The sequence below is a fragment of the Grammomys surdaster genome, unplaced genomic scaffold, assembly GCF_004785775.1.
Source record: "Grammomys surdaster isolate TR1022 unplaced genomic scaffold, NIH_TR_1.0 170, whole genome shotgun sequence".
Taxonomy (NCBI): Eukaryota; Metazoa; Chordata; class Mammalia; order Rodentia; family Muridae; genus Grammomys; species Grammomys surdaster.
The window spans coordinates 5,166,035-5,191,412 of NW_021604618.1; positions in this window are offsets into that span (position 1 = coordinate 5,166,035).

Here is a 25,378-nt window from a genome sequence, read left to right on the forward strand (position 1 = left end):
GGAGGGGGAGGGGGAGAGGGAGAGGGAGAGGGAGGAGAGGAAGAGAGGGAGAGGGAGAGGGAGGAGAGGGAGGAGAGGGAGGAGAAAGGAGATATTGTTAGCAGAGAATGAGATCCTCATCATAGCAGAAAGTCATCACAATGCTGCTTGATGTTTCCTATCCTTTCTGCTAATAGGTTGCAGAAACCAGCCAACAGACTGTTCCGGAAGCAGTGATGAATTTATGTAAAGGGATATGATGGAGTGAAACAGAATAACATGTGCTTAGGAATCAGAAATAACATCACAGTCTCTCTGGTACAGAGGAGAATGAAAAGCAGCATATCATCTGCCCTCATATTTCAAGGAAAATAGATGGTGATGAAGGCAAATAAGAGGTTTGGGCCAACTAGGAACACACAATGCTCAGGAGTTTCTAATCGTACCAGCTTATGTCCTATACACTAGTATACATATGCAAAAGCTTGTGTCATTCTATTGTATTCAAAATAATATCAACTGGGATTTTATAGTTTGTTTTTCACATGTTCGTCTGTCTTCCAAAGCCTGTAATCCAATTTGACAGCCTGGTACTGATTTCAGTATTTAACTCTGTTTCACTTTTAACAATCATGTTTCAAATTGTCCAACTTTCTTATAAAATGTCTTTCATCATTTTGGGAATAAGAACAGTAGCTACTGTTGTAGATTTGGTTTATTGCTTATATTATGTTAATTGGGTTCCCAAATAACATGGGAATTTGCACATCAGCATGTAAGATGCTATGGGTGCCTGCCCTCAGTTGGCTCTAATTGATAAATAAAGTTGCCTGGGGCAAATGGTTGGGCAGGGAGACAAAGACAGGACTTGAGGTTCCCAGGCAAGGAATGTATGAGAGAGGAGAAGAAAGGACCACCAGGCCAGGGAAGGAGAATGATCACGCTTAGGAGCTGGAGAAGTAACAGTGTGCAACCACGTAAGAGCCAGGAAGAGCTGCCACAAGCCCTTTCCACCCACCATTTGAGTCTGGAGTAGCAAAGACAGAGTTTAGATTTTTAGCAAGGAATAACTCAGGAGCATCTGAGGGGAGGTGTTAGCAACCTGGAACTTTGAGAGTATCCCAGCCACTGGGCTATTCAAGGCATATAAAAATAGAAGGTTCTGTGTGTGTGTGTGTGTGTGTGTGTGTGTGTGTGTGTGTGTGTGTTTTGAACACAAAATTAAGACAATGATAACAAAACACTGGAAGTGACCCAATGTATATGAATCACAGTAATATCTCTGATGGATATTAAGTAGGGCAAACTTTTAGCTTTTATTATTATCATGATTACTAATCCTTATAAAAATGTAAGATATTTCAAATAAGAATTTGCTAATAAAAATAAATTTTTGTTGTAAGTTAATAGTTGTTAGGTTGGTGCTTTTGTGGGACTCTTAACCAAGCTAGTGGGTATATATATGTGGGAACCGGACCGAGGATGCCAGTGAGAGGTGACAGTCATGTAACAAATCCTGGGAAATCCAACACCGGAGATCATCATCAGGGTGCAGAACTGAGTTTATTGCCCAATTCATAAGCTTATATACAGTGTTTGAGCCAATTCCAAGCCCCTAAATTCTTGGCCAATCATATCTCAACACACTTTTACAGTGCTCCAATGAAAGCCCTGCCTGATGAAGTTACTCAGAAGGAGCAGATGGAGGGGAGGGGAGGAGTATTGTTAACTGTTCGGACTTCCATGAAGATTATGGAAGCAGCCACACTCGTCCCTCAGTTTCTTTTACTTTTTGCTGTCTCACCATGTTCGAGAGCCATCTTAGATCTAATGCCATGTATTAGGAATCTTTTGAGGAGTCACAGGAGCCTAGAGTGGCTTGCTCTGTATCTTACTTTTTCCTTCAAAAGGTTGTCTTACACATACCCTGCATATATCTGACTTTTTCCTTCTCTTGATACTAGTATTATTATTATCATTATTATTATTTTATTATTATTCAATTGCCTTATCCAGCCTCTTTATGAGGGCTTTCAACTTGTCATATTGTATCTTTTTGTGTGTTGTTTGGCTGTAACCCAAAACATATAAAAATGTATTCAAATTTATTATTCTTTCAACATTATGAAATAAGATGTGTATGCTTATAAGTTTGAGTTTGATTGACTTTCTGAAATGACAGATACAGAAATACAAGATGTCTTAGGAAAAGAATGTAAAGTAAGATGAATTATTCTACCAAGCAAATGCAAATCTCATTTAGAGTTTGTAGAGGCTTTAAAGAAAGGAGTTGGGTATTTTCCCTTTCACTTAAGGCTTTTAACCCATCATTATCTTCCTTCGTTCTTTACTTCCAGAATAAACAAAATGACTTTACCCTATTCATACATGCTGCTGCCATGAGATGAATATTGTTGAAAGACACAAACAATTGTCTCTGAGAAATAATGCTGACTAGCTGAGGCCCTCCATCCCAGAATCAATGGCTGAGGCCCTCCATCCAAGCACCAACAGCAGGTGGAAACTACACTCGAAAATGTGCCCTGTTTCAGTGAATGCACTTTTCAATTACTGTTCCATTAACTGGTTGACAATAACTTGCAGGATAAGTGAACAGATCTAAATGTAATCAACCATGTATTAAATGATGTCCTTTCTTACTACAATTATGGGCTATCTGTCCTTCACACAAGTTGGTGCTAGAAAGAGAGAGAGGAATGGACACAGACCTGGAGTTACCTTAAGTTTTAGCAATCATCTTCTCCTTATTCTCCTCAAATGCTGCTTACTTTAATTAATGAAGAATTAACACAGTGTAGTAAAAGTCAACTTACTGGACTTTTCAAATCATGAAGTCTGGAGACTGTTTGATTATACTAATGTTATTTATTAAATTGCTTCAACTATTTTCATTTTGGAAGCAGAGATTCAGTAATAACACAGATCTGGGCACTACAGTAGCCAGCTGAGCAGCTATTCTGTATACTGGAGACAGAAAGCAGTCCAGGAAACCAGAGAAGAGCTATCTTCTGTTAGGAGGATGCACACAGACTCAATTTTCCTGATACTTCCTTATTGAATGATTATATTAACTTACACTACAGAGATAGGTAATTTAGCTTTGAAACCTTGCACTATTATGCCATATTTTAGTGGTTAGAAGAGACATTGTGTTCAACCACAGGGGATCAGATGTGTTCTTCGCCTCAGACTCTTATGTTTCTATTTCTGTACAAACATATTCTGTCTTTTCTATTCCTTTGAAAAGAGCCCCTGAAAGTGTCAGATATACTTACACACATCTTTAGAAGTCCACACTATTTTCAGTCACACACCAAGAGTAAAGTTGTTCTATAATTTCAGGATTCACCTTGATACTACCTCTTTGCTCTAGCTCTTAACTCATTGGTATAGCCTATATTTATTAAATGTTGCTTTGAAAAGAAAGCTATTGATTCAATGAATGGTGCTTATTTCTACTAGTGAAGATCTTAGCATAAGGAAGTATAATGGAGTGCATTCCATGGTAAACTTTAGAATCTATATATTAAGGTTTCATTTCGTTCACTTTAAAACTTCAAGTCAACTGTTACATTCTTGTCAGTATGTCTACTCATATATACCCCTGGGTCTGCTATGTAGAAAGGCTTTGAATTATGAAAGAAGATTTTGCACAAGCTATGAGTTTCTATACACAAGTGGGAGTAATGTATGTGAGGTGCATTTAGAAAAAGCCCAAGTAGTGAGATGAACAGATCAAACCCATGGCTCCAAGGAAGCCTGTGCTCTATCTCACAGCACTAAGTTAACAATGTCTCAACTAGTACTCGCTGAGATGCCTTATACCTTAAGAGGGACTCTCACTAACTTTTCATAAAAATGTTTCAAAACTAGGTGATTAAGGAAAATAAAGAAATAACTTTAGAATAAAATAAATACAGAAAGAGGCTCCATTTTAAAACCTGTGTACCAAGGACTGGGAGCTGAGGCACCAGGGTCAAAACTAGTCAATGTATGTAACAGGTTGAATGAGTAACTAGGGCTTTGAGTAAATCCTTCAAATGATGATATACATTTGAACACTGTTATTACTCTGATAATACCTGATAGCATCCTTATTGAAAATTTTTTCTGTTAAGTCTTGTGTACCTAACAACCCTCTGAGTATGTTAATTTTTTACACTAACACTTCATCACTACAGTGAACTCTCTGAATAGCAGCACCCACATCTCTTCTACTTCTTCTTGTTTGAATCAATAGTATAGTAAATATATCAGGGTCCTCAGACCAGAAGATTGGACTGCAGTATTTTGTTATTTTTGAAATCCTAGTAATATTATATTCAGCATTCAATAAGAGATCAAATTGAAACAATTAATTCTCTACAGTCACCACTGGCTATAACATTATCATCTCACTGTTAAATGCTGTATCTAAGCACTAAGAACAAAGACTAAAAAGACAGCTAGGTAGAAACTAAAAGTGTAATTTGAAAGATACTCAAGTTTTCCAAGCAGAGATAAAAATAGGATAAAATGTAAAAGAAGGGGACATATGGCTACAAAATGATTTAAACATTTACAGGATCAACAAACAAAGGGAATACAGTATACAAGCAAAGATTTAACCCTTGCACATGCTATTCCTTGTATTCAAAATCAGCCTTAGGCTCAGGTTTATGAGGCAAGACAAACTGAGTATCCCTTGTGAGTTAGTGAACATGAGGACAACTCAGTTGTTTGGAGCTAAGCAATAGAGCAGGTCTCATTCTTGTGTGAACATAAAGTAGAGAATGCAATGCTGTCACTGCTTAGTGCTACAGAAGGATATGGTGCTGGGTTTCTTATGTAACCATGAACATAGGAAAATAGAATGATTAAAAATATAGATGTGAAATGAATCTAGAAATATGAAAAACTGACCAATAAGCCAATGAACAGATGAGTAACAAAGTATGCCACATATAAATATAAGCCAATAAGTATATAAAGGAAAATTGAGTTAATATTGTAACTGAATGATAAACTTTGCCAAGACTAGATTTTTAAATAAGCATTTTCTGTCAGAGTTACATCCAAGAATATGCATAAATTTCTCAGATATGACCTTGATAATTATATCTACAAACAATCTTAGCAGATGTCACATTTAATAGGAAAATGCTTTCCACAGAAACTGGATGTTTGCTAACAACCCTGTAACAGTAATTTTAGCTCCTGCCGTTTTATAACAAAATCAAAGGGAAAACATTAAAAGGCCTAATGATTAGATAGGAAAAATGAAGTTTCCAGCAGTCAAAGATGACAAAGATGTCCACACAGAAAAAATAAAAGCAAATAATTTACAGAAAACTTCTAGAAATAGCAAATTAATTTTTGTAAGATTGCCACACATTGGGTCAGAGAGTTGGTTCAGCTGTTAAAGATGTGTGCACTCCTGCAGTAGGTCAGACCTGGGATCCCAACAACCACATCAGCCAGGTTACACAAGTCTCCAGTTCCAAGGAATCTGATGCTCTTCTCACCTAAAGATACCCACGTGTATGTTCATACAAGCACACAGGCAAACCAACACGTCACACATATGCATATAATTTGAAAATAAAAGAATACTTCAGAGAAGAAAATATTACTAAATGTAAGGATTTTATACAAGTAACAACTTAGTTTCCATGTTTAATCAACCTATGATAACACTTAAAATGATTTCTGCTACAACTGAAATGTCATAAATAACACTAACTACCTGGGAATAAGTTAAATTTAAAGAAAACAAACTTCATTATAAAACATAGCTGTGGACAATTATCTACCTAAATAAATGCACATATCTACAATATCCTTGAAATTACATTTACAAGTATGTTAAAGACACTAAATTTTCATAACTGATAATAGAATTAAGAAGAATCACAACCAAAGTATGTTATAATTTCTATAAAAATTTCCATGAAGATTCTAAAACTTATGGCAAACTCTGAAGCCCATGGACAACAGAGATAATACTATGATAGCAAAAAGGGTTTGGTCAATGTGTATTATCAGATATTAATTTTTATGACTTAAATTAAGAATGTGATATTGATGCAAATAATGTATTATAGATGAAGACAGACTGTTGACAATAGTAGAGCTTTCAAAAGCAGCCCACATACCTACATGAAAGGAAAGGAAGAGGGTCACTGAGTATGTGTACACCAGAACAGGTTTTGTTGTTGTTGTTGTGTCTGGCGTTGACATGAAACCAGGAACATATAGCAACATGAATGAATTTGAACAACATACAATATGTTAAATGCAAACACAAACAAAGCAAGATCACAATTAATATAATAAAAGTAGTCCAGACGATTAAGGAGATAGCACAGTTGTTAAGGGCAGTTCTCTGCAAACAGTAAGATTTGAATTTATGTTCACAATACCACAGTGAAAAGCTGGATATGACTGCATGTGTTTGTAACCCCAACATGGAGGGATGGATACAAGAAGATCTATGAGCTTTCTGTCTCAACACAATAAAGCAGACAGCAATGGAGGAACAATGTTCTACTCTGGCTTTCACATGTGCACATAAGGGAACACAGAGCACATATTCATTTGTACTAGCCACACATATTATACATATTCCCACACCAATATAATCTCATACAAATTTACATTGTATGGAATTTTGGGAAATTGGGGACTGGATAAACATCTCAGCCTTGTTAAGTATACTTGCTGTTTCTTTGAGAAGACACAGAATTTGTTTCCTACATATGCAGCTCACACCTACCAATAACTCCAGGTAATTTGATACTCTTTCTTAGATTCCAGTGGCACCTCTCTATATATTTTGTACATTCTATAATTGGGTACACACACACACACACACACACACACATAAAATACATAATAAATCTTTTAAAGATTTAACTGTAGCACTCATAGATGAATACTTAAATCACAGTAAATAAAATTAATCAAGAAGTTATTAGATCAAAGTTGTACTTACCCTTGGAAAAGGTGGAAGGTATACTGATTGTGTAGGATAATGAGAAGACTTCAAAATCACCAGTGCATATTAAGTACCTCTTAGCCTTGATGGTACTCAATGTTCTTGTCATGATAAGTAATTAAGCATTTTATTTTATAAGTCTATAAGTCAGTGCTGCATTTCAAGTAGGCATGTAAAAGGCAAATGTCCCTACTGAAAATACCTAACTTTTCAAGACTATGCCATGTTCTTATACTTGCTGATCACAAAGAAGCCAAAGGGAGGGAAGAGGGTCATCTATTCCTTTTATGATACATATGATACAGTGGCAAATACTATATAATCATAAAAGCCTTGACATGGTAGTTAGAAATAATCTAAACCATTTAGTAGATTACAAACATCTCAAGGTAATAAAATTTGGCTGCAGTATATATAAGAAAGTTAAGTTTATTTCATGAATCACTTTAGTCTTCATATTCATATATATATATATATATATATATATATATATATATATATATTCTAAGTAATAAAGCCTTAAAATAATACCATGCAGACTATAGGGAAAGGTTATAAACATTAGGTAGTAAGAACACTATCAGCTGAATTCACACTCCGTTTAGGTATCTTTAATTAATTTTACAGTGTAATTTGGGAATATGCATCATTTTAGATATTATTTTGTGTACATGCATAATTATAAAAACACAGTCAATATATTATATTATTATAATTTTAATTTGTCTAATAAAACAAACATGTAGCAAAGAAGAAAAATGAAAAAAATGGAATAAAACATGAAACTTGCAGGATATATACTTATTTGTAATTATCTTTTGTAACTGTCTAAGTTTGCACATTTTAAACATAGGAGTTGACAATCTTTGAACATGTAAAAATGGGTAAGAGTCCCGAAGATGATGGTGAAACCGCAGCAAAAATATTCAATGACAGCAAAATCATGTGAGCTTGAAAATGAGCTCTCATGCTATAGGAAGCTATCACTTCCAACATGAATTCTATGCTAAGGGTACAGTGAGTTCTGAAACATTCAAAAATGAAAATTAAAATCTGGATATGGGCTAGGGGTAAGCAACTCATTTCACTGGTAATGATGATCTCTGGCATTATATGGCAGTTCATAAAATTACAGAGCATGCATAATCTACTTACTGTTGTTAACAACTTAGAATATTGACAGTAACTGACAGTCTCCATACAGAGGCTGGGAAGCTCTCTTTACATGCTACTGATTCATTTGGTCACTTAAAGAGTTATTCAGTTTTCAAAGCAATTAAACTGCTTTTACTCTTCCTTGTAATGCTCTCACAGGTGAGGTATTGCAGGGAATTTTATTTCCTTTTCTTGTTGAATTGAGAGGAAGTCCCTAGTTCTCAGATGTCTAGAGAGAATTATTTTATCGGCTCCCTATGGGTATGTTTACAAAAGTGGCTAAATCACATTCAAGAGTGCATTAAGAAGCAGAGAAGGAATGGACTCTTGCCACAATTTTCATGATAGTGGTATATCACTCATTAATGAACAACTGAAGTGTTTTCCTTAATGACTGGGATTAAAACCCAAGCTGTTACTCATGTGGGCTTTCTATTGTTTTTGTTGTTATTGAAGTCCAGCCATTGTTTGTGGTGATATGATAGAGAGTATGGAATTAATTCAATCTTCTATCTCTTGAGGCTTCTTTTGTGTCTGATTATATGGTCAATTTTGGAAAAGATTCCAAGAGGTGCTGAGAGGAAGGTATGTTCTTCTGTTTAAAGGTGAAATGTTCTGAAGATATCTGTTAAACACATTTGGTTCATAGCTTCTGTTAGTTTGACTGTGTCTCTGTTTAGTTTCTGTTTCCAGGGTATTCTCATTGGTGAGAGTGGAGTGTTGACATCTCCCACTATTATTGTGTGAGATTCAATGTATGCTTTGAGCTTTAGTAATGTTGTGGCATTATAATATACCTTAATGTTTGTAACTACAACCACTCCAGCATTTTTTTTCTTTTAGTTTAGTATAGGTTTGGCTATTCAAAGTATTGTGTCACACCATATGAATTTTAGAATCGTTTTTTTTTTATATTTCTGTGAACAAATGATGGGGATTTTGATTATAATTGCTTGAGTTTGTAAATAGCCTTTGGTAAATGATCATGTCACAATATTAATTCTACCAATCCATCACCATTGAGTGTCTTTCCATTTTCTAGTGTCTTTCTCTATTTTATTTAGAGGTTCCAAGTTTTCCTATTAGAGATCCTCCACCATTGGTTAGATTTATTCCTAGATATTTTCTGAGGCTATAGTATTAGAAGTATGCACATGATGTCTTTCTCTGTAGGTTTATTGTTGGTGTGGAGAAAAGCTATTGATTTTGGAAGGTAACTCAATATTCTACCATATCCCTAAGTTTGTTTATCATGTCTAGATGTTACCTGATAAAAGTCTGTGGATCTTTAACATATAGAAACATATCATAAGCAAATAAAGATATTCTGCATTCTGTTTTCCCTATCTGTATCCCTTTCATTTCTTTCTCTTGGCTTATTGTACCAGTTATCACTTAGAGCACAATATTAAAAAGGAAGTGGGGCTAGCATACATCCCTGTCTTCTTTCTTACTTCCAAAGAGTGCTTCAGTTTTTTCTCCATTTAGGATGATGATTGTGTATCCCATATGAGGATTTTATTGTGCTGAAGAATGTTCTCTCTAGCCCTTTATCCTCTAAGATTTTTATCAAGAAGGCATGTTGTATTTGTCAAAGATTATTTTACTGCATCTTTTGAGACAATCATGTGAATTTTCTCATTAAGATCATTTATATGATTTATTGCATTTATTGAATTGTGTTCGTTGAACTATCCCTCTCTTTCAGGGATAAAGTCAATTTGGTCATGGTGGATGATCGTTTTAATATGTTTTTGTATTTGGTTTGCAAGTTTTTCATTGAGCATTTTCAATCTATGTTCTTTGAGGATATTGGTCTATTGTTTTTCTTTTCTTTCTATTTCTTTTTAAAATTGATTTTTAAATTTACTTTCCAAATATTGGCCTCTTTCCCATCCCCTCCAAAGAGTCTTTCACCACATTCACCCTCTCCTTTGCCTCTGATATGGTCCTCTTTCACCCATTGCTGGTGGGAATGCAAGCTGGAACAACCACTCTGGAAATCAATCTGGTGGTTCCTCAAAAAGTTGGAAATAGTTCTACCTGAAGACCCAGCTATACTGCTCCTGGGCACATACCCAAAACATATTCCACCACACCATGAGGACACATGCTCCACTATGTTATTGCAGCCTTATTTTTAATAGCCAGAAGCTGGAAACAACCCAGATGTCCCTCAACCAAAGAATGGATACAGAAAATTTGGTTCATTTATATAATGGAATACAATTAAGCTTGTATTCCATTATATAAATGAGGGCATCATGAATTTTATAGGCAAATGCATGGAACTAGAAAATATCATCCTGAGGGAGGTAATCTGAACCCTAAGGACATGCATGGTATGTCATTTTCCTTTTTGTTGTTGCTACTGTAACTTTACTTGATTTTGGTGTTAGAGTGAAACTGGCTTCTTAGAAGTCTGAGGGTACTCCTTATGTTTCAGATTTATGAAATATTTTAAGAAAGTTTGGTGTATTTCTACTCTGAAAGTCTCATATAATTCTTCTGTTAATCTATCTGATCTTGAATATTTTATACCAGGAAGGTTTTGTATTACTATTCTCTATTGGTTATAAGTCTTTTCAGGCTATTAATTTCTTCTTGGTATAATTTCATTAGTTTGACTGAATGTACAAATTCATCTCATTTCTTAAGCTTACAAGCTTAATGGATTATAGGCTTTTAAAATATTCTCTCATATTATTGTGAATTTCTTTGTTAGATGTTGCAGTGTTTCCCTGTTTGTATTTGATTCTGCTAACTTGGGTCCAGTCTAATCTTTCTTTTGATTAGATGGGCCAAGAGTCTGTCAATATAATTTATTTTTTCAATTTTATTGCTTTCTCTGTTTGTTTGACTTCACTGATTCTGCTTTGGTTTGTATTATTTCTTGCTGTTGACTGGTTTTATATTTTGTTTATTCTTTTTTTGCAAATTTTTGAGTTTCATCATTAAATTTGTACTTTTCTGATTAATTTTCTTGTAATAGGCATTTAGAGTAGTGAACATTCCTCATAGAATTGCTTTCAATGTGTTATAGAAGATTTGTAGCTTTGAATTCATTTGCATTCAGTTGTAGAAAATATGTTAGTTTTTATTTTTTTCTTAAATCCATTCATCTTTCAGTGATGAGCTATTTATCTCTGTGAGCTTATGTATTTACTTGAGATATATTTGCTGTAATTTTTAATTTTCTTTCATTGTTGACTATGGTAATAAAGAATGCAAGGAGTGTTTTCAATCCTTTTGAATTTGTAAAAAAAAAATTATATCCAAGGATATGGTCTGTGTTAGAAAAGACTCCATGTTCTGCAGAGAAAATTTGAATTCTTTGTCGTTTGCATGGAGTATTCCCAATGCATCTGTCTTTTGTAGAAAGAGGAGTATTGAAATTACCTTAATGATGAACTCACATTAATCTATATCTATAAATCTAGTAGTCCTTTTGTGAAATGGATGATTCAGAATTTCATGCAAATGTGTTTAGGATAGTAATGTCTTACTGTTTAATTATTCCCTTGATTATAATAAAGTATCTTTCTTTATCTCTTCTGAATAGTTTTACTTTGAAGTCTATTTTATCACATATTATGATAGTGACTCGTGCTTTCTTACCTAGTCCCATTTGATTGGATTGCTTTTATCTATTCTATTAGTCTAAGTAAGTTCTAATTTTTAAAAACGAGATGTGTTTCTTGTAGATAAAAGTTAGATGGATCTTGTTTCTTGCTCCATCAGTCAGCTTATGTAGTTTGATAGGAGAATTTAGGCCATTAATATTTAACGTATGTTGTAGTCATCCCATTGATTGCTGGTATTATTGCTTGTATCCTCAATGGTATTTTGTGCCTTAATAATTATGGTGTCATATTTATTTTCACAGTCTCCAGGCCCTGCTTATTCTTCAATTCAGTCAAAATGTTGCTTTCTATATTTTCTTTATGTTTTATTTATATTCTCTTAGGGTATTTTTATCACTGATATTTTCTACCTCCTTCAACTATAGTCAATATTTCCCTCATGTATTTGTCTAAAGAGGCCATCATAGTCTTTCAGGACTTGTACTACATTGCTCTGAATCTTCTGTCTTTCAAAGTTTCTATTATTTTCCCTTATACATTACTTATGTTTTTTTCTCCTGCCATTTTCAATACTTTCTTAAGTCTGTATACTTAGTGTTTTAATTATGATATGTTGTGGGGATTTTCTTTTCTGGTCTTGTCTATTTGGTGTTATAGGAGCTTCTTTATATATGTATGGATGTGTTTTTCTTTAGTTTGGATAAATTATCTTCTTTTATCTAGTTGAAGATCTGATCTTTGTCATTAAATTGGGATTCCTCTTCCATGTCTATGACTACAGTTTGATGATTGTGTCTTAGGATTTCTCTGTTCCTTACCTTTTTTTTTAAATTTTTTTATTGGATATCTACATTTCATATGTTGTCCCCTTACCCCATCCCCCACCCACCCAGGAACTCCCTATCCCCTCACCCCTCCTCCTTCTTCTCTGTGGATGTAACTCCTACCTACCCCCCCCCACTCTCACTTCCCCATCCTCAAAATTCCCACCCCCTGGGGCGTCCAGCCTTCATGAGGTCAAGGATCTCATCTTCCACCTATGCTCAGCAGGGTCCTCCACTTTTATGTATTCAGTTGAAGCCCTGGATCCCTCCCTAAGTGCTCCTAGGCTGGTGGTTTAGACCCTGGGAGCTATGGTTGGTTGGTATTGTTGCTCTCCTCATGGTGCCACAAACCCTTTCAGCTCCTTCAGTCTTCACTCTAACTCCTCCACTGAGAACCCCATTATCAGTTCAATGGCTAGTTGTGAGCATCTGTCTCTGAATATGTCAGACTCTTGAAGGCCTCTGAGGAGACATCCATATCAGGCTCTTATCAGCATGCACTTCCTGACTTCCACATCAGCATCTACCTTTGGTGACTGCACATGGGATGAATACTCAGGTGGAAAGGTCTTCAGATGGCCCCTCCTTCAGTCTATGTCCCTCACTTTGTCTCCATATTTGCTCCCTTGAGTATTCTGTTGCTCCTTGTAAGAAGGACCGAATCACCTCCACTTCGTCTTCCTTCTTTATGAGCTTCATGTGGCCTGTGAGTTGCATCTTGGGCATTTCAAGGTTCTGGTCCTTACCTTTTTTTTTCTTTTTCTTTTTTTTTTGTTTGTTTGGTTTTTTTTTTTTAGGTTTTTCGAGACAGGGTTTCTCTGTGTAGTCCTGACTATCCTGAAACTCACTCTGTAGACGAGGCTGGCCTCAAACTCAGAAATCCGCCTGTCTCTGCCTCCCAAGTGCTGGGATTAAAGGCATGTGCCACCACTGCCCAGCTTCTTTCCTGCATTTTCTTAAATTTTTTATATTCCTTTCAGGATCATCTAGACCCTTTACTTTATGAGCTTTGATATGATATTTTCTGCTTGATTCTTTTTATTTGTAATGCTTTCCTTTGAGCTTTCTAGTTGAATTGCTGGGTTATCATTGTTTTGTTTTGTTTTTTTTTCTTCTACATCTAGTATTTCTTGAGTTCACTTCAATTTTTCTATCTTCTCAACAGATTTTGTTCTTTACCATGCATTGTCTCAGTTGTTTTGATCTTCTTATGTTTGTGTTTTCTGGGGCATCACTTAGCCAGGCCAATTATTTTCATTAGTATCCTTAAGTACTTTCTACTTAATTTCATTAACTTACTTACTTATTTATTTATTTATTTTTAAAACTCCTTTATTTCTCTGGTGAAATTTGTGATTGTTCTTTTACTCTCTGTCCTGGAGTGATTCTTGCTGTCAAATATTTCTGCAGGATTTGTAGAGAATATACAAGATTGATTTTCATATTATTGGCATTTTTATTTGAGATTTAGGTATATAAACTTCTATTATTGTTTCTTTTCCAGTTATAGACAAAGCAGGTTAAGGCAGAAGAGTGGGTATGCTTGTTGTTTGAACCTAGATGTTGAAAATGACTAGGAGGAATGAAGTCTGGTGTAAAGATTGTACTGACTGGTGAGTGTATAGGATGTGTATCCTGTTACAATCATGGAGTGTGGTGGTATATGTGGATTGTTTGATAGGTTAGATGTGGCATTTGATAGGGGCTATGTATTTAAGTCAGGCAGGGAATGTCCTGGCACAAGCTTTCATATCAGTTGTTGCTCTAGTAAGGCAGAACAGACTATAGCAAGATACTGGATATTGAACCCTCAATAGATCTGGTTTGTTGAAGTGGGTGCATAGATTACAAGGTTCAGGACAACTCACCAGGATAGACTCTGAAAAGAGAAGTGGGATATCTGGTTGGGTAAGGATTTAGATGAGGTACCTGTTTGGTGGTGACAAGTCACAATAAAACTTTATGTAAAATTGACCTGTGTATATAAAAAGAAACTCTATGGTAGGACCAAGAGTGATCAGGAGAAATCTATACATACTTCATCAGGTTTAGCTGATATATGAAATCTTAGCACAAACAAAAACAACAAATACACACACACACACATATATATCAAGTGAGAACCATAATAATAATAACAGATTGAAAGTTGTCCTTAAAAATACACTAGAATTGCATTAAATATCTAAAAATCAAAACAAAAAAAACTGCAAAATCAACTTAATCCATCAGGAATTACCTCTAAAAGTTAGAAGCTTCTTTTAAAAGAATGAAAGGGAATTTGTATAAACAAAACTACACCTTTCAAACCTACCTCTCTACAGGAAACCTTTTACTAAATTTGTGATAAAGTGATACAAAGTAATATGTAAATATGCAAAATAAGTTAGCACAGAAGAGTAAATATCAGGAAAAAAAATCAAATTAAGAGTCAAATACTTCAAAACATACTACATGAATATGGTGGACTTACAGGACTACATACATAGTGACAGGAGCATAGACAATGAACATGAAATTATGTATCTAATAAAACTTCCTTGGAGACACTGCACTCAACATGACTGTAGTCAGAACCCAGTGAAATCTCAGGAGCAAATGCATAAGTGAACTTTTGAATGGGAATAGGACCTATTTAAATGAAGTGCAAATAAAAGCATGGTGAATCATGGGTAATCGGTAAACTACATTACAAGACCATGAGATTCAACAGGGAACAAAAATCATTTGAAACAAATGTGGTAAACTTGTTTACCATGTGCTAAAATCTTTAAATGACAATATGAAAGGACAAAAAACGTCAACAAAACCAAAGCAGAAATTAACATAACATCTGCAAGGAACACACACTTAAGAAGTTTTCTCTAACTTGTGCTCTTATAAGCTACCCTAATTAAACTCAAAGGTGACAAAAACCTGACCGTGGAAAGAGGACAAGTGGAGAAGTAGAGGTCATATCTTAATGGGTAGAGGGGACTAGCAGGAGTTGTATGGATTAAGTATAATCACAGTATGTCATACACTTGTATGAAAATGTTGGGATAAAATTTATTGTTATGCACGATTACTATAAGATAAAACATAAATAAAATCATCAAAGCAAACACAGAAAATAAAAGCAGTGCAGATTTAGAGAAACAAAGGAACAAAGGAAGCATTTTTCATCACAAACAACATAAGCCAGAGGCATTGGAACAAAGTCTTCCTTTACTCAGAGAAAAATATCCTTCAACAAAGAGGTTGTGAGCAGGAAGCACTTGGAGAAGTAATATCTGAGAACATGTATCACAGAAGACCTGAAGTTAAATAAGTAAAAGACATGTTTCAAAACAAGGAAACAGAAACCAGAGGAATATAAGCATCTATGTAAATAAGTAAAAAGAACAAAAAGAAAAAAAATAGACCATTTATTTCCACTTTCAACTTTTCTTGAAATTTGTTTAGAATGAAAATAATAATGTAATTGTATGTTCAATATGTGTATAAGAGTGAAATTAGTAACATAGAAAGATAAAAGGTAAGAAGAAGGAAGTTGCAACAATTCAGTTCTTTATAAATGAAGTGGTAAAATATTAATTGAAATTGAATATATTGAAGGAACATGAACTGGACTATGGAACAATTAGCTAAAAATTAAGATGAAGAAGACAGATCTTTCCCCTGCTGCTACCACTATATATAAAGAAACAGCCTTTACAGTAAAGATAAAACAAAAGGCTTTTAAAAGGGAGAGGACAAATCAGCGCTTAATTTGGAGAGTAACTTATCAGTAAGATTTTGGCTTTCCAGGTTTGCCTCTGATGTCTTAGACTGGATAATTGGGAAAACGTGCCATTCCAGAACCACTGAGCTTAATTCTTGCAGAACAATACAAAACAAGCTTCAAATCACACCCATCTCTGGTATTTTTCATTAAATTTCACTTACTGCAACTTCTCTCATTTGTCTGACAGACTATGTGATAGAATTGTAGGTGGAAAGTCAATATTAACTTACTACAAATAAGTGACAGGTGGGTACCCAGGTAGCCCCCCCCCCCGAAAAGCCATATTCTATACAAAAGAGGCTGTGTGAAAATAACAGCGTACATCTGCAGGAGAAAGTCTGTAAGTACACACGCATTTCTGTCTGCTAAGATCTATAAGCATGATACACTCAGAATTTGCACATTTTTAGGATCTAGTTCACTTATCAGTAGCAAATTAATCATTTAATTTGCTCTAACCAAGAGTTCTTAAATGTAATGCATTTTATCTGAAACTTTGAATCCTGTATTGGAGGTTCTCTCTCTGTCTCTGTCTCTCTCTCTGTCTCTCTCTCTGACTCTCTCTGTCTCTCTCTGTCTCTCTCTGTCCCCCCACTCCCTACCCACTGATTGTTCAGTGTGTAACCAGAGTCGCACATATAGATTTGCCAATCAATGAAACTTGGATGGATTCTATTGTGCTTAGTCTGTGCCAATATATTTAATTTTCTTTTTTCTTTTATGTTTTATCACTAGGCACTTTCCCTTGAGTCATATTACCACCATCAATAGTGTCCAGGAAGCTCTTATTATATTGACACAAGACTGAGAAATTAGGCAGCAGAGCAGAAAGCAGGAACATATAAGCTGTTATTTAACTCTTCCATTGTTCAATTGAAAACCAAAGTTTTTGCGCAAATAACACGTTGTCTTTTGCTTCCATTACTGTACATTTGAGAGTGACTGATGACTTAACAAGCTAGTTTGTGCTCACCAGCCCACAAAACAGAATGTAATGTGTTTGTCTAAGGGTGCAGAATTCATCTCACTTGAAACTACTCTGTAGACATTTTTCTAGCTAACTCTCTACAGATCATGTCCTGTTTCACTATATACCCCCAACATCTTTATTTTCTTTTTGATTGTCTAATGTGTGTTGCTGTTCTGTTTCCTGAAACCTCTCTAACAAAGTCTCACTAAATACGATAGCTTAAAATGACAGAATTTTTCATTTTTATTTTTATTTTTACAGAACTGGAGATTATAAGACCAAAAATATGATAGTATTGGAAACATACATTCCTGAAAAGTGGCAAAGAGAAACTGTTTCATTCTCTCCCTTGGATTCTCCTATGTCCACTAATCTTTCCCAAACTGTGGTTTGCAAATATTTCACTCTAGTTTATGCCTCCATCATGACATAAGTATATTACCCCCACATGGCTCTGAGTTCTATTTTTATGTATCTTATACTTTACATAAGAGCCACTACTCATTGAGAAACATTTTTATATGACTATAATTCAACTAAGCATATATGTATCAGCTCAGTGCCCCAAAGCATTCACATTCTGAAGTCTTGAGGTATTGGACATTGACATGGTTTTCAGTGGAACAAAATTTAGCCAAGTGTATGCCTAGGAACAATACTTAATATCTTAGCAGGAAGCCTGTATCAGAATTGCTGGGGTTTTTTGTTGTTTAATTTCCCTTGAAACTACCAAGATGAACTGTATTGTACATACGTATTTGTAGATAAACTAGCATACATATGTACCCCAATAGTGCTTTGCACAGTAGTTCTCAACCTATTAATCATGACATCTTAGGGGGTCACATATCAGATCTCCTGAATATTAGATATTTACTTTAACATTTATAACAGTAATAGAATTACTGTTATAAAGTAGCAATGGAATAATTTTTGTGGCTGAAGATCACTGCAGCATAACTGTAGTGTTGTATCATTAGGAAAATTGAGAACCACTGTTTGGTGATCTTCTACCACCAACACTACTCTTTCACACCCATCATCTGTTCTACATTTGACCTAATTGAACCTTGTTCTTTCTGGCATATCAGAATTGATGTAGATATTTACACAAACAATTTAAATCAAGGTCACATTATTGTGCGGTTATGAGGAGGATCAGAGTATTATTGTCAAGACAGTTTACTTTCCCACGTTTATTGTTCCACAATCTCTGAACCAGTCTCATCAGTTATAAATCAGAGGTCTTCAATTGAATTCCAACATGCTTAACAGCCTTGTTAGATCATATATATGTGTCATACTTGAGGAGGTGCCATCACTGTCAGTGCCATCCCTGAGAAAATCCCTCATCCCTTCACTTCCACTATCCTATGACACTGATTGATATACCAGTTCTTTGAAGGTGGGTACAATCACTTCTTCTCTGTAAAACATTCACAGTGAAACATTGAAAGATGTGAAATGATCTCCATGGCATCATATTCAGTGACTCCCACAGTTATTCTCAATCTAAAATGATCCTCCTTCCACTGTTAAAGATTCTCTTATTATGAAGACATGCACGTTCAGAAACAAGATTTATTTAACCTAGAGGTATTCCTAACTATGGCACCATTTTTTTAATTCTATGTAAAACTTTGTATCAAAAATAAATTAACAAACAAATAAGTTTAAAAAAATAGAAACAATTGAATGCTTCTTCGAACCCAAGTGAGCATGACATCACCCAGCCACATCAGCAGCGTTCACAGAAAACTTGTGGCACTTACAGGAATCAGCATAACAAAACCAACATAGACATACTCAAAGAAAACACTCAGTTCCTGCTTTTTACATGGAAAGGTAAATGACAGACTAAAAACTGCATCTGACAATTAGATTTCTGTGCAGAAGTCTAAAGGACCTTTGCTAACCCAAAGCTAATTTCTATCTGATAAAAGACATGGATTTTGAGTCACAGAGAATAAAATAATGACACTAGCATGTGCTGCCTAAGCACAGTCCTTTCTTCTATGTCAGTATAAAATCTGCATAAAGAAAAAACAAAACAAAACAAGAAAACAGCTCCTAGCCCTTCCATGAGAGGAGAAATTTAAAGCATGTATTATTGTATCCCTTTTGGAGGGATGATTGAAGTAATGTTTAATAGTTTTTCTATTGAGTTCAATGGGACATAGCAAATAACTTCTTGGGAGCCTCTAAGAACAAATGCAATTTTGGTAGCTTTCTAGCCAAGCATATCTACCTAGAGAGAATCAATTCCTGAAAAATGACTTCTAACTTCCATGTGCATTCACCAATGAAAATCACAATACAATACTATAGTAGTAGTAAGAGTAATAGCAGTAGTGGTGGTAATAATATTATTAATAATAATAATCACATTAACCACCACAAAACTGAACAATGACCAGAATGACTGAAGAGGGAATGTGAACAATGAGATAGAAAATATAGAGAGATTTATATAGAATTTTGGGGGATCAGCAATAAATTAATTTTTAAAAACCCACTGTAGGATTTTAATAGAACACTGATGAAGTATAAGAAAGAGTAGATGAACTCTGATAGCGATTACTTGAAATAATCCAGTCATGGTAGAAAAAGAAGGATAACAGAGAAGATAGACAATGAGACTGAAATCAGAACATCGGACAGAAAATTGATATAAACATAAAGATGAGAAGAAGAAAAGGAACAAATTGTTTCAAGAATTGAGGATTTTAAAATTTCTCACATTTAGACTGGAGCAATGGCCAAGAGATTAAGAAAATTGTTTAGCCAATAGGCTAAGCAAGCAGATGACTTCAGTTTGGTACTGAGCATCCAAATGCAAGCACATGACCAATCCTAACTCCATTTCCTAAGGCTCTGATGCCTTATTCTACCCACAGTGGATACCAGGCACACATGTGATGCTTGTACTTACATGTAATTAAGACATTCATAAACAAATGAATAAATAAATAAAAATAAGTCTTTTAAAAAACACTTAAGTTTAGAAAAGCAGACATCTACATTCAAGAAGATTAAACAAAACAGTTTCTCTAACTCTAGGAGAATTCAAATTATTCTCAATCATGTATGCAATGTTCTATATGAGAAATTATACATTAGATGGTGAAGGAAATTTTAAAATGTCAAGAATAAAAAAAGGCACAATAGGCATTTTAGTAGACTACAATGTATTGAACATGGAAATTGACAGCCAAAGGAATAAAACAAGAAAATTCTACTATTTGTGGAAATTAAACAGTATGTACTTGAACAATGGCACTAGGGAGAAAAATCAAGAGAAGGAACCAGTCATGAAGGCTCACTCTTTCACCACTTAGATGCTTGTATTGTGTCTATCTTTACCAGGACGCTAATGTAGATCAGATGATGCTGTGTGCAACCAGATTCAAGATTTGACTTACCTTTGCCACTGCACAAATCTTGGTCTCTCATCTCAAAGCAAATGAGGTAGTTTATTGTGGAGCTAGATGTGACTGAACATGGCTCAGGAAACAGATCCAAGTTATCAACCAAAAGCTGTGTTCCGATGTGGTAATAGCCTCCTGAAGGTTTTATAGTAACAACAAAGGAAGTCATTAATCAAGTCATTTTTCAAATCCACTCTAGGGACAACAGGTAAGCTAGTACTTTAAGTATATTTCTTTTTCTGTGATAAACATTAATGATCAAAAGTAACTGTTTTTCAGTTTATGACTCATGTCACATCACATCACTGAGGAACTTCAAGGAAGGAACTCAAGGCTGAAACCTGGAAAGTGGACATGGGAATCAAAAGAGAGAACAAGGAGGGGTGCTGCTTACTGCCTTGCTCTTGTTACATATTCAGCTTTCCATTGTATACTTCCAGGACCACCTTCCTATGGATGGCACTACTCACCATGGGCTGGGCTCTATCAATTTAATCATTAATAAAGAATATGACCAACAGGTTTGTGACAAGTTGACATAAATGAGAAATCTAATGAGGATAGCTAGATGTAGTAAAATAGGTACTGCTGCAGGACCTATTGGACTGCTGTTGAAACCTTAGAGTTGGAAGCTATGAGTCAGTATGTACATCACTAAAGATCTTCCCTAATATCACAAGGATGGTAGTTCACACAAGGAAGTGGTAATTTAATAGGTATTTGTGTAGGAGGATTAAAGATACCCCAATATAATTTGGCTCAATATCTGCAACATTCCAACACTCTACAATCATTGAGCTTTGAGCCAATCAATCATTCTTGCGGAATGCTTAATGAAAGTATAGCTTTTTTTAAATTTTGGAACCTGCAGTTCACAACTTCTAGTAAAATTACATCAGATATTATTGTCAATAAGTAACAATACAGTTAGAAGACAGCAGTTGGGGATTCTAGCTTCACACAGGCAGTATTAGATTTTAAATTAAAAACATTTAATATATTATATATTATATATATTATATATATTATTATTATATATTATATAATATATATTCATATTCTAAGGAAGCTGAGCAAATGAGCATTAGGAAATTCATAAGAATGTAAGAATGTGTTGGACCAGAATCATCAGGCAGAAGTTTCAGACTGTACTTTAATACTGTGCTAACAATGTGACTTAGCTCAGTGTTTCTGAACAACACTCTGGTGTTCCTACTCAAAAACATGATCATGCAATTTCATTGACAAACTTAATAGGGTTCTTTCAAAACTTAAAAAAGCTTAATAGGGTTCTTTCAAGAGATGTCTTTGTAATAAAAAAAAAAAGTTTGTGTGTAGAGGGGGGTGGTGGGTATGTGTGTAGTACCAAAGGGCTAGGAAAAAATAGAGCACTTAAATTGTTTTATGAAAAAAGATAAATACCTCTTGAAATGCAGAGGACAGAAGTCAAGGAGTTCTAAAAAGACATCACGAGGGAGGAATATGAGCAAACACAGCTTTAAAAACCACTGTTGTACTTGACTAAGACTACATTTAGTGCATGGCACCTTGGAGTTGGTGACTCTGAAAACTGAGGTAGGAGGGAAAGCCAAAGATCTCCAAATGTATACCATGGTAATAATGGGAAAGCTGAGACTGAATAACTATTATGCAAGAAACTTTCCAGAATTAATCTGCCAAAATACTTCATGTTAAAATGTTGAGAAAAAAATCTGAATTTGAGTTTTGAAGGACTCTTAAAATAGGAAGAAACTCTTATTCTCTCATTATCTTCTTCATTTTGCAGCTAAGTATTTTTATGTCCCAATGCCTGAGCTCTTAACATAGTGCCCACATAGTTAAGAATGTACTTGGATTAAAACCAGCTCATCTGAATTCTCGACTTCCAACCTTCATAGAAAATGAAGCTTCTAAACCACGTGCCCTTCATCATGCACTCTGTGATCTATTTGCAGTAGCTCTCCTGCATTCTTCATATGCTTTCTTAGCTGGCGATGATGGACCATTAATATAACGTTATGTGTTCACTTTTGAATGTTATATCTCTATAAGCATAAACTTCGCCAGTTGCTTTGTGTCTTTCTCATTGTTTGCCTACTGCAATATTTACAATTCAAATTCTATTTTTACTAAGAGACTAGCCTTCATTTCCCAACAGTACTATCCAAGATTACTGAATTCTTACTGGTCTCTATAACGTCTCCGATCTCTTTTATACTAGATATTATATTGAAATTTTGCTAATATAGAGTATCATGGAATAATATAGGGACTACTTCAATTTGACAAATACAGCATATTTATATTGATTATTTTTCATAGCATGAGATCCAGACTTGTCCAGGTAAATATTAAATAAATATCTTTCAGGTTAATAGATGCTTTAGCTTAAAGTGAATAAGGAAGTGGTGAAGAACCATCCTATTTACCTTATGTGATATGAATAGTTGCTTAGATAGGGGATAATTAACATTTAAATAACATAATTTTCCTCTTCGCTGCTATTTTAGTCAAAGTGGCAGCTTTCATGTCTAATATAACCATCCTTTTGAGGGGAAGTAAGTTCCCCATACAGATCGACATTGCAAAAGTAGACTTACTGAAAAAGTTCACTGCAGCAATCCACAATTCTATATGAAGTTTTATCACTAAGCAATTTTTTTCCTTGTCAGGGCTACAGAGGACACCATAATATATCTCGTAGGCAATGAGCCATTTACATAGCTCAAATTATTCAAGTAATCCTGGGCTTTATCCTATCCATTAAAAACATAGATTTAAATTACCCCACAGATCAATAAAAATGCATTGATAGTAGACAAATTTTTATCCCTTTAGAGATTTTACTTCCCTGATTTCTCTGTCTTGAAATTCTTATGGTTGAAGATCAATTAGTATGGCAACTAGAAAACAGGCTAAAAATGCTAATTATCTTTCTGGTATTAGTTAAAATGAAGCTGTATGCTTCCTTATAGGTTTAAATTTTTGCTCAAATTATTCTTTGACATAAGAGATACCTCATGGAGCAGGTAGTCAGAGAGTCAGAGATGGCATGAATTTGAACACAGAGAACCTCACAACCTATGTTAAGGTCCGTGATTTACCTTTTATGACATTAAAAAAACTAAAATAGAAATAACACTAATACTGTTAAATTTGAGAAATGAATCTGGGAATGTTTTAGAATGGTTCTATGAAGGTACTACAGTCAAAAGTATGTGGATTTGTTATAAATTGTCTTCAATAGTTCACACACTCGATAATTGAACCACAGTATTGGACCACAGTGGCCATCAAACAGAGATCTAGAGATTTAGTCTTTGAATACACCTTGGAAGTAGAATAAATATTATAGGCTGATATAAGGAATGCACGCTGCAGAGGAAGTAGAAAGACCGAAGATGACCAGAATATATTCAGCCTTGACAACTGGACAGAGGACACTATCAATGGGGGTGTAGGAAGTTGGATCAGGCTAAAGTTAGTTCTGTTGTGTTGTTACTATTATTTATATTGGAGGCTATGGGGTGAGATTGAGGGAATTCAAGATGTATCATTTGCCGTTTATGATTTATGCCAACTTTCAAATGCTAACAAGTCTGCATGTAGAATGTCCAACTAAAAGCAAAGCCTAGAGTCTGCAATACTCTTTGGTACATACACACACACACACACACACACATATAAATCCCAAAGAATATACATACATATACATACATCGATGTCTTCCTATATCTATCAATCTTTATCATTATCTATATCTATACATTGACAGTTTAAAAATCACATGTATTTCCAGGAGATTGGGAAAGGAAAACTGTAAGAATAAGTATATACAACGAATAGACCTATATGAGAACTGGTCCTCAGGAATCTCTGTACTACTTATATTGATGAGACAAACTGGCAAACAAATCACAGAGGGATCACAAAGTGAAATAGGAGGAAAATCAAAGGAGAGAGGTTCATCACTAGGTGAAATGTGGCTACAGTAGCTTTATACCCAATAGTACTCATTAGCTGTAGGTTTACATTGCTCTTTGTATTTGCTTCCCATGGAAACAGAATCCCCTCAAAACTGTCTAGAAGACTCGCCAGTCTTTATGTGAAATTCACCAGCTTTTGTATTTTCAGTGCTAGTGCTCTATGAATTGCATGCCAGCTCTTCCAGACATCAGATTTTTTTTGAGCTCTTCCCATGAAAACAGGGAAGGAGATGAGTAGCTGATAGAAATGGGAAAGATATTTTGTTCAGATTCTGGAGGAAAGTCAGAAAGGAGTCTCACTAGCAGCAGGGAATTTGCCTACAACCACACACAACAGAAGTCTTGACTGTATCTGAAGTCTCAAGGAAGATGAGCAGCAAAATGGGCATCGTGCCTCAATGCCTGCCACATAACAGCTCATAAATGCTTCTTACATAAGTGAATGGATGTAGTTGAAATAGACCTATTCTTTCCTCTCTACTGAATCTTATGTTTAATTAAGGATCATCAAGCCCTATGAATATGGAATGTTATTTCTCTCGCATCTGTCCTCTATCCATTACCACTGCCATTAGCCATCTCTGATAGACCAGATCATTGCAATGACCCAAGTACTCTTCTACATGTAGTTCACTGTCCACTGTACCTAGATCAATGTTAACATCACTATTCCCACTAAAGACCTCAAA